At 42.8% G+C, this 13,537-nt stretch overlaps 1 protein-coding gene across 3 annotated transcripts in view; it reads left to right on the forward strand.

Moving 5' to 3' along the window:
- Nucleotides 1–13,537, forward strand: part of pop4 (POP4 homolog, ribonuclease P/MRP subunit) — a 46,557-nt gene that overhangs the window by 14,802 nt on the left and 18,218 nt on the right. The gene's annotated exons all lie outside the window — the stretch shown is intronic.

The following is a 13,537-nucleotide window of genomic DNA, read 5'->3' on the forward strand; positions in this document are numbered from 1 at the left end:
ACAGTTACTGGGCACTGAACAATTATACTGTATATGCGTGAAACTGGAAAGATTCCTTTATTACACACAATGCAATAGATATTAGGACTGTTTTGGAAGCCCCTGTGATCTCACAATATTCAATTAGTGTCTAGAGCACTGATTCTTAAATTGATTGAACTATTTTGAGGTCAAAATACAAAAAAAGTTCAGAACACAGCCCAGTCTTTTAACTGTTGCTTTTCACTGAGCTGTGGAAGCTTATACAAAAATATTAAGCAAAAGTCATTAAGCAGCAATGTACCAATGACTCCAGGTATATTGCTCACTTTACTGATGGGAAGGAGGGGTAAAATACTATTCCTGTTTTATTCCTTGTTGCTAGCAGTGTTAAGGGGAAAGTTGTCCATTTTAATTTGGACTGCTTCTAGATCAGAAAGAACATCCTTATCTAATTATACAGCAGATAAGATGAACAGTCATTCATTAATAGTTCATTTTTAAGAAGCATTGTCTTCATTGCAGATGTGTTTACCAAAGTTAATGTCTGCTAAGGAATTAATTCAGACAAAGCTGGTTTATTAATTGTTACAGTGAAATCATCCATTAGCAATGCAAAAATTCACTTGACTCATTCTGCTCAGAATTCATTTCCCCTCATGAAGCTTCTTGGGATATTTTCTATATTTAAGGTATTATATAAGTGGTTTATAATTTGCATTGTTGCAGCACATGTTTATAAGCAACAATTTTTTGTCAAACATTTTTTTAAAATTGAGAATACTCAGTCACGCTTGGTAATTACACACACACCTTTTATGTTTGGTGTTCAGGTAAAGTGGGGTTAGTGATTGAGGGATGATTGGACCAGGATGTACTGATTTAATTCAATCCCCACTTTCTGTCCTCATTTTTACATTTACATTCTATATCCACATGTATAATAAAAATTATCCTTGTAAGCCTGACATCGTTATTGCACCATCATACCAGTGATGGCATTGTAGCTTCCCCATTGGTTGGAGGATATAATGACAGCACATCAGGTTTACATGGATAATTTTCATTACAATTGAAGACATAGAAGTTTATAATGTAAAATTTTGGAAGGAATTGTACATAAGATTCTTAATAATTTACAAATTAATCTCATAGCATTGTACATGGTAGTAAGTTGAGATCAATTGTCGTCTTGAGGTGAACAGGTTTAGAGGACAGAGAAATATGAAGTAATTCAGACCTCGTTTTTAAAAGGTCATGTACTCTGTCCTTATTTTCCTCATTAAATTAATTTAATATTTATTTATAATAGAATAACAGAATATACAGCGAAGTAGGAATGGTTGTAGCCTAGTTTCTCCGCTTTGGAGGGTGAAGAGCTCAGAGATGCAAAACTGAGGTGTTCCAGAGGCTCTTATTGGTAGGAATGTGAGAAATTACGTAGAAAGTTTCCAATATAAATGTGGACATTAGAATTTATAATGGAAAAAAATGACCATTGTGCTTACAGACCTAAGATTTTAAATACATTCTAGATGATGCCCTTTTAATGAGATGGCAATTTATATTGTGTTGGGGCTACTAGTGAGTTCTTAACTTCTCACCTCCAATGTGCAAAAATGATTTAGTAGATTTAGCAAGCTTAATAATTGCTTTTGTCTTATCAAACACTGGGCTTGTGTTCACTCGGAATTTTTCCAGATTGATTCCCCTTAATATATAATCATAGAAGAATTTTAATACTAGAAGTACCCATTGAGTGCTTCGGGCTCGAGGTAGCATGGCGGTCTATCAATGGTAAAGAAAAATCTATATAGGGGAGGTGAGAAGTTAAGTACTCACTAGTAGCCCCAACACAATATAAATTGCCATCTCATTAAAAGTGCATCATCTGGAATGTATTTAAAATCTTTTATAAACCGTTTCAAGATTAATTAGTGCTCTTGAGACTTGGGGTAGTGCCTTGTTTTGATGCAGTATGATTTTCAAATATAATAAATGGTCTTAATTTCAGTCTGTTATTTCCTAGCTTGTAGCTACTACATAGACTGGACTTTTCAAAACATTTAGTAAATAGATTTGTGTCAGTATTTGTATAAACTGATACAGAATTTTACAGACAGAAGGCACTCCACTTGCACACACACATTATCATATATTAAACAACAATTTGCATTTATATAACAATGTCATAGTGGGGTAATCAACCAGAAATTGACATGAGCCAAAGAAGGAGATATCAGGAAGGTGACTTCGGACAAAGAGTTAGGTTTTCTTAAAGGAGAGAAAGGCAGAGAGATTTAGGGAAGGAATTCCATGGCTTAGTGCCTAGAAAACAGAAGGCACAGCTGCCAGTGGTGGGGTGAAGGTAGTGGGGGATAAGTTAGAGGCCAGAGTTGGAGGAACACAGAGTTCTCTAAAGGTTGTAGGGTTGGAGAAAGTTTCAAAAAGGGAGGAGCGATACCACGGAATAATTTGAACACAAGGATGCAAATTTTAAATTTGAGGTGTTGGTGGACTCGGAACAAATGTAGGTCAATAAGCATAAGGTTGATAAAAAGATCCGTCTGCCCTTCGTCCCAGTATTAGAAGACCATCTCCTGCACTACTTTCTATTTTTATTTTTTTCTATTTTTCACACCAGTTGTTTTATAGCCTAAGCTTGGTGACCAGCTTGCGCTGAAATGGGGAGGCAGTGGCGTAGTGGTATTGTCACTGGACTAATAATTCAGAGATCCAAGGTAATGCTTTCGGGACCTGGGTTCGAATCCCACCATGGTGGATTATGAAATCCGAATCCAATAAAAATAAAAGTCCTGAAATCATTATCAATTGCCTCAAAAACCCATCTGGTTCACTAGGAAAGGAAATCTGCCGTCCTTAGCTGGTCTGGCCTACATGTGACTCCAGACCCTTGGCAATGTGGCTGACTCTTAAAATGCCCTCTGAAGTCACCTTCTCAAGGACTGAGATGGGCAATAGATGCTGGCCCAGCCATCAACACCCACATCCCATGAATGATTATTTAAAATAAGGGTAGTTTTGTCCTCTGGGCTTGTGCCCATTTCTTGGAAGCTTGCAGCCACCCCTAACTGACATTTGGGGCCCATCGTCCTAATTTCTCCTCCCCAGCCTCCAACCGATGCTTGCACCCAACGCCCTCACCGAACCCCCAAACCACCCCCCAGTGGACAGTCGGGCCCGGCACCCTGCATCCCTCCTCCACCCCAGCCAACATTTGGGCCTAACACCCTGGTCCAATGCCCTGCTGACCTCACTCGACAGGAGGGCTGGGTAAAGGCTGTTTTAGCCTAGTGGAACTCTGCTGCATGGTGACCCCAGGACTGGCAAGAATCCTCTAGCTTGTCCATTTGCAGGTTCCCTCCCACCCTTGCTGCTCCTCCTGTCACAGATTCTGTCTCTTGAGGAGCAGGAAAGAAGGAACCTAGGATTGAGGGAGCTGGAGCAGTGAGCATGGGAGAGAGGGAATCTGTGTTTGGAAGAATAGCTCCCCACAAATTCTGTTTCCCACATACGGGAATGACACTTCTCTGATTGGTCACCCCTGTGATTGAATTTACCAAACATTTTGGATGCTTTTGAGGGAGAATTCACCTGCCGCCTCTGCATTTTAAACACTAGTCTGGGATAACAGAAGCGCAGATGAGTTTCAACAGTAGACGGGCTGTGGCAGGGACAGAGAGGCAATGATATCAAGGTTGAAGCAAGGAGTCTTTGTGATCAGCAGCTCAGTTCAGATCAAATTGAGTTCCAAGGTTGCAAACAATCTGAGACAATGACTAGATAGACAAGAACTTCTATTGTAAATTTTGGCCGTCACGTTTTGTAACAAGGCAAAAACATTTTTAAAAAGCAATGCAATTCTTGTGTTTTTCTGATGTAAAGCCTGAATCTAACAAGTATTTAAAGGTCTGTTTTTTATCTTTCCATGGGATTCACGGCAAAGCTAGCATTTATTGCCTAGCCTTAATTACTCTTGATAAGGTGGTGGTGAGCCATCTCCTTGAACCATTGCATTCTGTGTGGTGAAGGGGCTCCCACAGCGCTGTTAAATAGGGAGTTCCAGGTGTTACAATTCCCATTGAGACCGATAACTTTAAACAAGAAATTTGAATTCCCACTGACCGACTTAAACGTATTGCATGACAAGATTTCAAGTTTTAACAAACAAACTAATAGTAACATTGACTAAACATTACTTAGTAGGCAACTAATACTCTATATTACAGAAACAATAACTCTTAAACATGACCAGTAACCCCATGCCACATACATTTACTTCACAGCACACTCTCCACAGACTTACAGTTTTAATAGGAAACAGTGTACAGTCACTGCCAGCTTCTGAGTGGTTTACTTCTCCTCATTTCGCTCAATCATAACAGCCAGTGACCATTGAAGGTCCCCTCCCTCAATCCCTGAGAATTCCCAAACCAACTTTTAACTGTAAGAGCCACTTTGCTGATTTCTTCTCCCACTGTCGCCAGGGTAAATCTTCCAGAATCTTCCAGAATCATGCCTCTGTTCGACTAGAAACTGTCCTCCCTCCCACATTCTGCCTGGTAGCTCACAGAAAACTCTCAGCCTTCTCTTCTGACCATACCTGCTGCAGCCTTTTGTCTTTACGAGAACCCCTCTGCCCCCTCTCTTTTTCTGTCCAAAAACTTGGAGACTGAAAGTCTGTCCATATTTAACCCAGCTGCTCTTGTCTATGTTTTCAGAGGTGAACGTTTTGCATCTTGCTCTCAGTAAGTCTTAACCTCAGCTGCCCTGACCCCTAGACTTGTTGTCAGGAGAATTCACATGATCACATGACCCTCTTCACGCCTGTATTTTACCTTGAATTAAAGAGAGAGTTCCAAAGCAAAATCATTATATGCAGGATTTTGACCCAGTGATGGTGAAGCAGCTGCAATATATTTTATGTCAGGATGATGTATGACTTTGAGGGAAACATTGAGGTGGTGTTCCCATGTACTTGCTACCTTTTAGTGGTTAGAGGTTGTGAGTTTAGGATGCGCTGTCGAAGAAACCTTTACCAAATGCCAGGTTGCACAGGTGGTGCAGGGAGTGAATATTTAAGGTGATGCATGGAATGGCGATCCAAGTGGGCTGCTTTGTCCAGAATGATGTTGAGCTTTTTGAGTGTCGTTTGAGCTGCACCCAGACAGGCAAGTGAAGTATTTCATCACATTCCTAACTTGTGCCTTGGTGGTGAAAAAGCTTTGAGGAGTAAGGCAGTGAGTCACTCACCACAGAACTCAGCCTCTGACCAACTCTCGTAACCACAATTGGCTGAATTTTTGGGACCCTCCGGGAGTGGAGGTGGAGGGGGGCCCAGAAATACCAGCACTGGGTGGCGTATCACTTTCAAGATGCAGTTCTTCTCCCAAATGAGGCCAATTTAACTAGTTGAAAAGCTTGATAAGAGATTGTGGAAGGGGGAGAGAGTAAAATATTTACCACAGGTTCCAGAAGATTTCTGAACAGCTGAAGGAAGTGAGGAGCCAGTCAAGGCTTCCAGTGGTATCGCCCCAGCTCCATCAGAGGGTCAGCAGTGTGATGCCCATAGCACTGCTCAGGTGGCAGGGTGAGTGAGCACCCAAGATCGCACGGGGTTACCATCCTTCTAAAATCCTGGGGCAAAAGAGCAGGGTCAAGGCTGCCAATTGCAACAGGGTGGCCACCTGTCTAAAAGGAAGGTTGCAGCTGGCACTAGGGAACAACTGTCAGATTTCAGGCCCTGTGGCAATGAGGGGCAACACCCTCTCTGCAGGAGGGACAGAACTCTGGGTGTCAGGAGAGCAATGGAGAGTTAACACCTCACAACACTGGTCGCCATATCCTGCCAGTAACCTTCAAAGTCACTGTAGCCTTGAACTTTTTTGCTTCAGGTTCCTTCCAAGGATCAGCTGTGGACCTGGATAACATCTTGCACAATGCTGCACACCACTGCATCTCACTGGTCATCGATGCCCTCTTTGCCAGAGCCAGACAGCACATTCCTTTGATGGACGCATCCTCTCAGGGACAGAGGGCATTGTGCTCTGCCTCCATTACTGGATTACCCCAGGTGCAGGATATTATCCATTGAACCCATGTAGCCAGTAGGGCACCCAAAAATTGGCCAATGAGATCCATCAACAGGAAGAGCTCTCACTTCCTCAACGACCAACTGGTCTGCAACCACAGGAAGAACTTCTACCATGTATGGACTCGTTTTCCATGGCAACTGTCATGACTCCTTCATCCTCCAATAGTCCAGGCTGCCACAGATTTTCAGTGCAATCGATGTGTGTGGATGGATCCTTGGGGATAAGGGAAATCCCCTGAAGAGATGGCTACTCACTCCTCTATGGTAGCCTCATACAGAGGCACAGAGGAGATATAACCAATGCCACCTGTTCAGCAGGACAGCCATTGAGCAGACCATTGGACTTCTGAAGATGTGGTTCAGGTGCCTCGACTGGCCAGATAGTGCCCTACAATAGCCTGCTATAAGGGTCTCTGTCATTGTGGTGGTCTGCTGTGCTGCCCAAAGCATAGCCCTCCGGTGAGGTATGGACCTTGAGAGCGGTGAGGCCTTGGATGGAGACAGCTCATAGGGTGAGGAACAGGAGGGGAAAGAGGAGGGAAATGACGTCAATGCATGATGAAATAGCCTCCTCCTGCCACCCTCTGGGATGAGGATCTCCTTCCTCTTCCTCAGCCTCCAGCATTAGATTTAGGTCAGCATCAATGAAGCAAGGGACTGCCCTATCCCAGGTACCAGCCCCCACCTCTCCTATGACAATGGAAGGCTTTGGCACAAACAGCAGATCTCTTCCCCCAGAACAACCAGCAGCCTTAGTGGTGGCTGCCATGAGGAGTCTAAATCAGTACTCCACATCAAATGACATAACGTCATTCCTGCCTTCACTGACTGGAAGTAGACAGGAAACTCATATCTATATCAGGTAAGGGCTCAGCCCTGCAAAAATCTGAACGTTAATCAGTTTTCCCCCGCTGGAGGCCAGTTCCTGACCCCAAAACAGACTCGGCTCCTCTTTCCTGCCTCTGTGGTGAAAATTCCACCTAGTATTTATGTGGTTGGTTCGGTTAATTTTCTGGTCAATGGTGACGCCCAGTATATTGATAGTGTGAGGTTTGACAGTACTAATGCTGTTGGATGTCATGGGGCGGTGGTTAAACTCTCTCTCTTGTTGGAGATGGTCATTGCCTGGCACTCCTGTGGCACGCATCTTAGTTGCCACTTATCAGACCAACCCTGAAAGCTGTTCAGATCTTGCTGCACTGAGGATAGGGATATTCATGGAGCTTTCTCCTCCCATTAAAAGTTTGATTGTCCACCACCCCTTTCCATTTGATTTGGTATGAGACATCAGAAGCATAGTGCACAAGTATAAGTGAAAAGAGCTAGATTTAGAAAGGAGGTAAGGAAGTGTTATTCATCAACAACATGGTCATTTTTTTGCAATAACTTAAGGGCAATTGTAGGGGCAAGTAGCTCAGAATTCCTTGAGATCAAATTGAACAAGTTATCTTTGAGAGACACAATCAGTTGCCATGGTGAGGGTGGGAGGAAAGAGAGTGAAATAGGTTTTGGGACAGGTTTTCTGGCATGGCTTCCAGGAAACTCCTGAGGAAAAGTAAAAGTAGAGACCTGGATATCTAGGTCTCCACTTCTTTTATCTGATCTTTGTGTCATGTTGTTTGCCACAAGCAACAACATGGCATATTTGGCACAGCAAACAAACCTTAGTGGAGCATTCCACTGATGCAATATTGAACAAGATTCATGTGTGGGAACAAGTATTTCCACATTTGAGTCTGCTTGCTGTATGTGATTCTTTGTGTCTCATTTCTTCCTACTGCACCTACTTAATCATTTCTTTTACACTTGAAATGTGAGCATTTAAAGTTAGAGGCAGGGCTGGCAAACTCAAAGTATATGGTGGTTTTCCCAGTGGTTCAACGGGTTTCTGAAGTGAGCATCCAGCTACAGGACCCAGGGAGGTCGCAGATCCAATACATGTTCTGTGCTGAGCTAGCTGATCTTAAAAATGGTACTGTTTGGTCAATGAGAGGAAAATACTAATTCTCCTCATTCAGTGATTCCTGCCATAAGTACAGTCATGAACATCACATTTTAGAACTTAATTGCTATGATCACGATCATCATCATCACTATGTGTTCTTCCTGAAGGTAGGTCCTTGGTTCTGTACCAGTTTTTTCATTTTCCGATAACGTCCTTCAATTTTCAAGCCATCCAGCATTGATAGTCCTTCTTTCCTCTTCCTCTTTTTCCTAGAAATCTTCCCTCCATGTCGTCTTTTAATAGTCTGTTTCCTCTTAATATGTTCCTTGCCCCTGTCTGTCTGCCTTTTCCAGGGGAAGTGGGTGGGGGGGGGGGGGGGCAATGATAACATTAGTCAGATTTTCAGCTGACAGAGCCCTTGTAGCAAGCATAGAAGGAGGATAACAGGAGCTAGTAGATAGACTAGTAACAGCAGGCATGAACACTGGAATGAACATCGACAAAACCAAAGTGATGCAAATCACAGAATCATAGAATTTTAATAGCACAGAAGGAGGCCATTCGGCCCATTGTGTCTGTGCCGGCTCTCTAAGTGAGCATTATGACCTAATGCCATTGCCCTGCCCTTTCCCCATACTCTTGCACATTGTTTCTATTCAAATACTCATCAAATGCCCTCTTGAATGCCTCGATTGAACCTGCCTCCACCACACTTCCAGGCAGTGCATTCCAGAACCGAACCATTTGTTGTGTGAAAAAGCTTTTTTCTCACGTCACGTTTGCTTCTTTTGAAAAACACTTTAAATCTGTGTCCTTTCATTCTTGATCCTTTTACGAGCAGGAACAGCTTCTCCCTATCTACTCTGTCCAACCACCTCGTGATTTTGAACATCTCTATCAAATCTCCTCTTAGCCTTCTTCTCTCCAAGGAGAACAGTCCCAACCTCTCCAACTTATCTTCGTAACTGAAGCTTCTCATCGCAGGAACCATTCTTGTAAACCTCTTCTGCGTTCTCTCCAATGTGTTCAAATCTTCCCTATAATGTGGCGCCCAGAACTGTACACAATACTCCAGTTGAGGCCTAATGAGTGTCTTGTATAAATTCAGCATAACCTCCTTGCTCTTGTACAGGGGCTCTTGCCCCTATTAATAAAGCTCAGGATCTTATATGCTTAGTTAACTGCTCTCTCCACCTGTTCTGCCACCCTTCAATGATCTATGCACATATACACCCAGGTCTTTCTGCTCCTGCATCCCCTTGAAAATTTCACGCCTTATTTCTTATTGTTTGTCCATGTTCTTCCTACCAAAATGCATAAGCTCACGCTTCTCCACGTTGAACTTCATCTGCCACTTATTTGCCCACTCCACCAACTTGTCTATGTCCTTTTGAAGTTCTACACTGTCCTCCTCGCAGTTTACAACACTCCCAAACTTCGTACCATCTGCAAACTTTGAAATTGTCCCCTGCACACCAAAATCTAGATCATTATATATATCAGGACAAGCAAGGGTCCCAATACCGATCCCTGGGGAACTCCACTACAAACCTTCCTCCAGCCTGAAAAGTATCCATTGACCATTACTTTCTGCTTCCTATTTTTCAGTCAATTTTGTATCCACTTGCTACTGTCCCTTTTACTCCATGAGCAATAACTTTTCTCAAGTCTGTTGTGTGGCACTGTATCAAATGCCTTTTGAAAGTCCATGTACACCACATCAACAGCATTACCCTCCTCAACCTTTTCTGTTAACTCTTCAAAAAACTACTCTAAGTTAGTTAAACACGATTCCCCCTTTAGAAATCCATGCTGGTTCTTCCTTATAAACCCATATTTTTCAATGTGACTACTAATTCTTTCCCAAATAATTGATTCTAATCCTGTCTCACCACTGAAGTTACACTGACTGGTCTGTAATCGCTGGGCTTATCCTTGCAACGTTTTTTGAACAAGGCACCTCCCCTGAGCTTAGGGAAGACTGAAAAATTATGGCCAATGCCTCTGCAATTTCTACTCTCACTTATTCAGTATCCTTGGACGCATCTCGCCCGGCCCGAGTGCCTTGTCAACTTTAAGTACCGACAGTCTATTCAACACTTCCTCCTTACCAATTATAAACCCTTCTAGTGACAGAGTTTCCTCATCTGTCACCATGGCCTGGGTAGCATTTACCTCCTTGGTAAAGATAGATGCAAAGTATTCATTTAATACCTCAGCCGTGGCCCCTTCGTCCATGTATAAATTCCTTTTTAGGTCCCTAATTGTCTCTCCTCCTTTTACCACCCTACTACTGTTTATGTGCCTATAGAGGACTTGGTGATTCCTCTTTATATTGGCTGCCAGTCTTTTCTCATAATCCCTCTTCGCTTCTCTAATATGCTTTTTCACCTCCCCTCTGAACCTTCTGTATTCCTCTTGGTTCTCAATTGTATTTTCTACCAGACACCTGTCATAAGCACACTTTTTATTTTTTATCTTAATTTCTACCTCTTTTTTCATCCAGGGAGCTCTGGATTTGTTTGCCCTACCCTTTCCTTTTAATGGAATATATCTTGACTGTGCCCGAACCATTTCTTAATTGAAAGTAGCCCATTGTTCAGCTACTGTTTTTCCTGCCAATCTTTCGTTCTAGTCTATCTGGCCCAACTCCGTTCTTGCCCCATTGAAGTCAGCCCTCATCCAGTTAATTATTCTTACTCTAGATTGTCTATCGTCCTTTTCTATCATCATCCTAAAATGTACAATACAATGATCACTGCCTCTTAAATGTTCCCCCACTGACACTTCATCCAATTGGCCCACCTCATTTCCAAGAACCAGGTCCAACAGTGTGTCTTTTCTTGTTGGATTGGACACATACTGCTGTAGAAAATTTTCCTGAACACAATCTAGAAACTTTTGCCTCTCTCCACCCTTTACACTACCACTGTCCCAGTCTACATTCGGGTAATTAAAATCACCTAATTTAACTACTCTATAATGCTGGAATCTCTCTGTAATTTCCCTGCAGATTTGTTCTTCTACGTCCTTCTCACTAATTGGCGGTCTATAGACTACACCATGCAATGTAATTGCACCCTTTTTGTTCAATAGCTCTAGCCAAATTGATTCTGTCCTTGAACCCTCAGGGACATCCTTTCTCCAGCATTGCAATGCTCTCCTTAACCAATACCGCCACCTCCTTTTTTACCTTTCCTATCTTTTCTAAACGCCTTGTACCCAGGAATATTTAACACCCAGTTCTGCCCTTCCTTGAGCTAGGTCTCTGTTATTGCCACAACTTCATATTTCCACATGACAATCTGCACCAATTTTATTTACTATACTCTCTGCATTCACATACATGCATAGTAACCCTGGTTTCGATTTTGTTACTTTCTCCCTCACCCCAACTTCACCTATCAACTTACTATTCTCTATACTAGTGCTATCTGTCCCTCCCAGTATTTTGTACACCCTGGTATTCCTCTCTAATATTTTCTCTTGGTTCCCGCATCTCTGCTGAGTTAGTTTAAAGACCTCCCAACAGCACTAGCAAAATGCCCCGCAAGGAACTCAGTCCCAGCTCTGTTCAGGTGCAACCTGTCTGCCTTGTACAGGTGCCATCTCCCCCAGAGTCAATCTCAGTGTCCCAGGAATCTAAAGCCCTTCTTCCTGCACCACCTTTCCAGCTACACATTCACCTTCCTTATCCTCCAATTTCTGTACTCTCTAGCACCAGGTACTGGGAGTAATCCGAAGATTACTACATTTGAGGTCCTTCTTGCTAATTTTCTACCTAGCACCCTAAATTCTGATTGCAGGACCATATCCCCCTTCTACCTAAGTCATTGGTACCAATGTGGACCACGACCTCTGGCTGTTCACCGTCCCCCAGAAGAATGACCATGCACCAGGTTGGCAACATACTATCCTGGAGTCTATGGCCACAGAAATGCCTGTCTGCACCCCTAACTAATGAATCCCCTATCACTATAGCTTGCTTGCTCCTCTTCCCCACCTGTACAGCCGAGCCACTCATGGTGCAACAAACTTGCCTCTGACTGCACTCCTCTGAAGAACCAGCACCCTCAACAGCTTCCAAAACGGAAAACCGAATTGTGAGCGCGATCCCAGGGGACTCCTGCACTACCTACCTACTTCTCTTGGACTGTCTGGTAGTCACCTATTCCTTCTCTGTCTCCAAGTCCTTAAGCTGCGGTGTGACCACCTCTCTGAACGTGCTATGCACGTAGCTCTCAGCCTTGCGGATGTGCCACTTGAACTCTGAAACCTGGAGTTCAAGTTTCTGCAGCTAGCAGCACTTCCTGCAAATGTGCTCGTCTAGGACACCGGTAGCATTCATGACTTTGCACATATTATAGGACAAGCATTCCACTTAACCGAGCTGCCCTGCCACATCTTAACTCTACTTCCCTGACATTAACTTTATTCTACTTTGGATTTTTTATATTACTTTATTATATTGGCCCTAAATTTTCCTTATTCCCTGGCACTTCTTGGGTTAAGTCCAAGTACAGCAACTTGTTTAAAAATATTATACTTTTCTAATTTACACACCAGGCCCTACTTACCAAGGCCACCACTTTTTCTGAGGAAAGGTAGAAAAGGAAAGAAGCACCTCCTCCCTCATCACCGAACTCTCTCTCACCTCTGCTCTCAAACTCTTGCCGCTTCTCGCGCTGTTTTTATAGCTCTTTGCTGTCCTCTAGGTGTCACGAGGAGCCTGTCCCAGGGTCCTCCTCTCCCTCTCCTCTAGGTGCTGCTGCCTGCCTGTCCGAGGGAGGTTCTCTTGCACTCTCCTCTAGCTGCGGCTCCCTGCCTGTCCCGGGGTCCTCCTCTTGCACTCTCCACTATCCCAAAATCACCAAGAAATATAAATATATTCATAGAAGGAAAAGAACTAGCCCAGGTGCAAGAATTCTACTATTTATGAAGCTTAATATCTGCAGATAAAAGGTGCAACAAAGAACAAGGATAGCAATGGAAAATGCTGCATTTCGTAAGAAGAGACGGTTGCTAACCAGAATTCTGAATAAACAACTCAAGACTTGTAAAGAGGTTGATTTGGAATGTTGTTTTATATGGGTGTGAGATTTGTACCTTATAGAATGAAAACAACTTGCTAAATAGCTTTGAAATGTGGATTTGGAGGAGAATGGAAAGGATCAGCTGGGCAGAAAAAATGAAATTATGAAGTGCTGAGGAGAGTAAACAAACAGGAATTTGCTGAACTTCATTAAGAAAAGGCAGGGAGTTTTAAGATATACACATTTGAATAATTTCAACTCATTTTGATGCAAACATTTTCGTACTGAGTATTTTTTGCTTAATCGCAGATTTTTGTTTTGTACCAGAAATAATTTATAGGTCATTATTGGAAAGAAGTATTGAATATGTTGCAAATATGAAGTTTGTAAGATTATGCTTTGGGACTCTCTTTAATTCAGGGTAAAATGGAGGAATGAACAGGGTTATATGACCTGTTGTGAATT

Source organism: Carcharodon carcharias, chromosome 7 (assembly GCF_017639515.1).
Source record: "Carcharodon carcharias isolate sCarCar2 chromosome 7, sCarCar2.pri, whole genome shotgun sequence".
Classification (NCBI taxonomy): Eukaryota; Metazoa; Chordata; class Chondrichthyes; order Lamniformes; family Lamnidae; genus Carcharodon; species Carcharodon carcharias.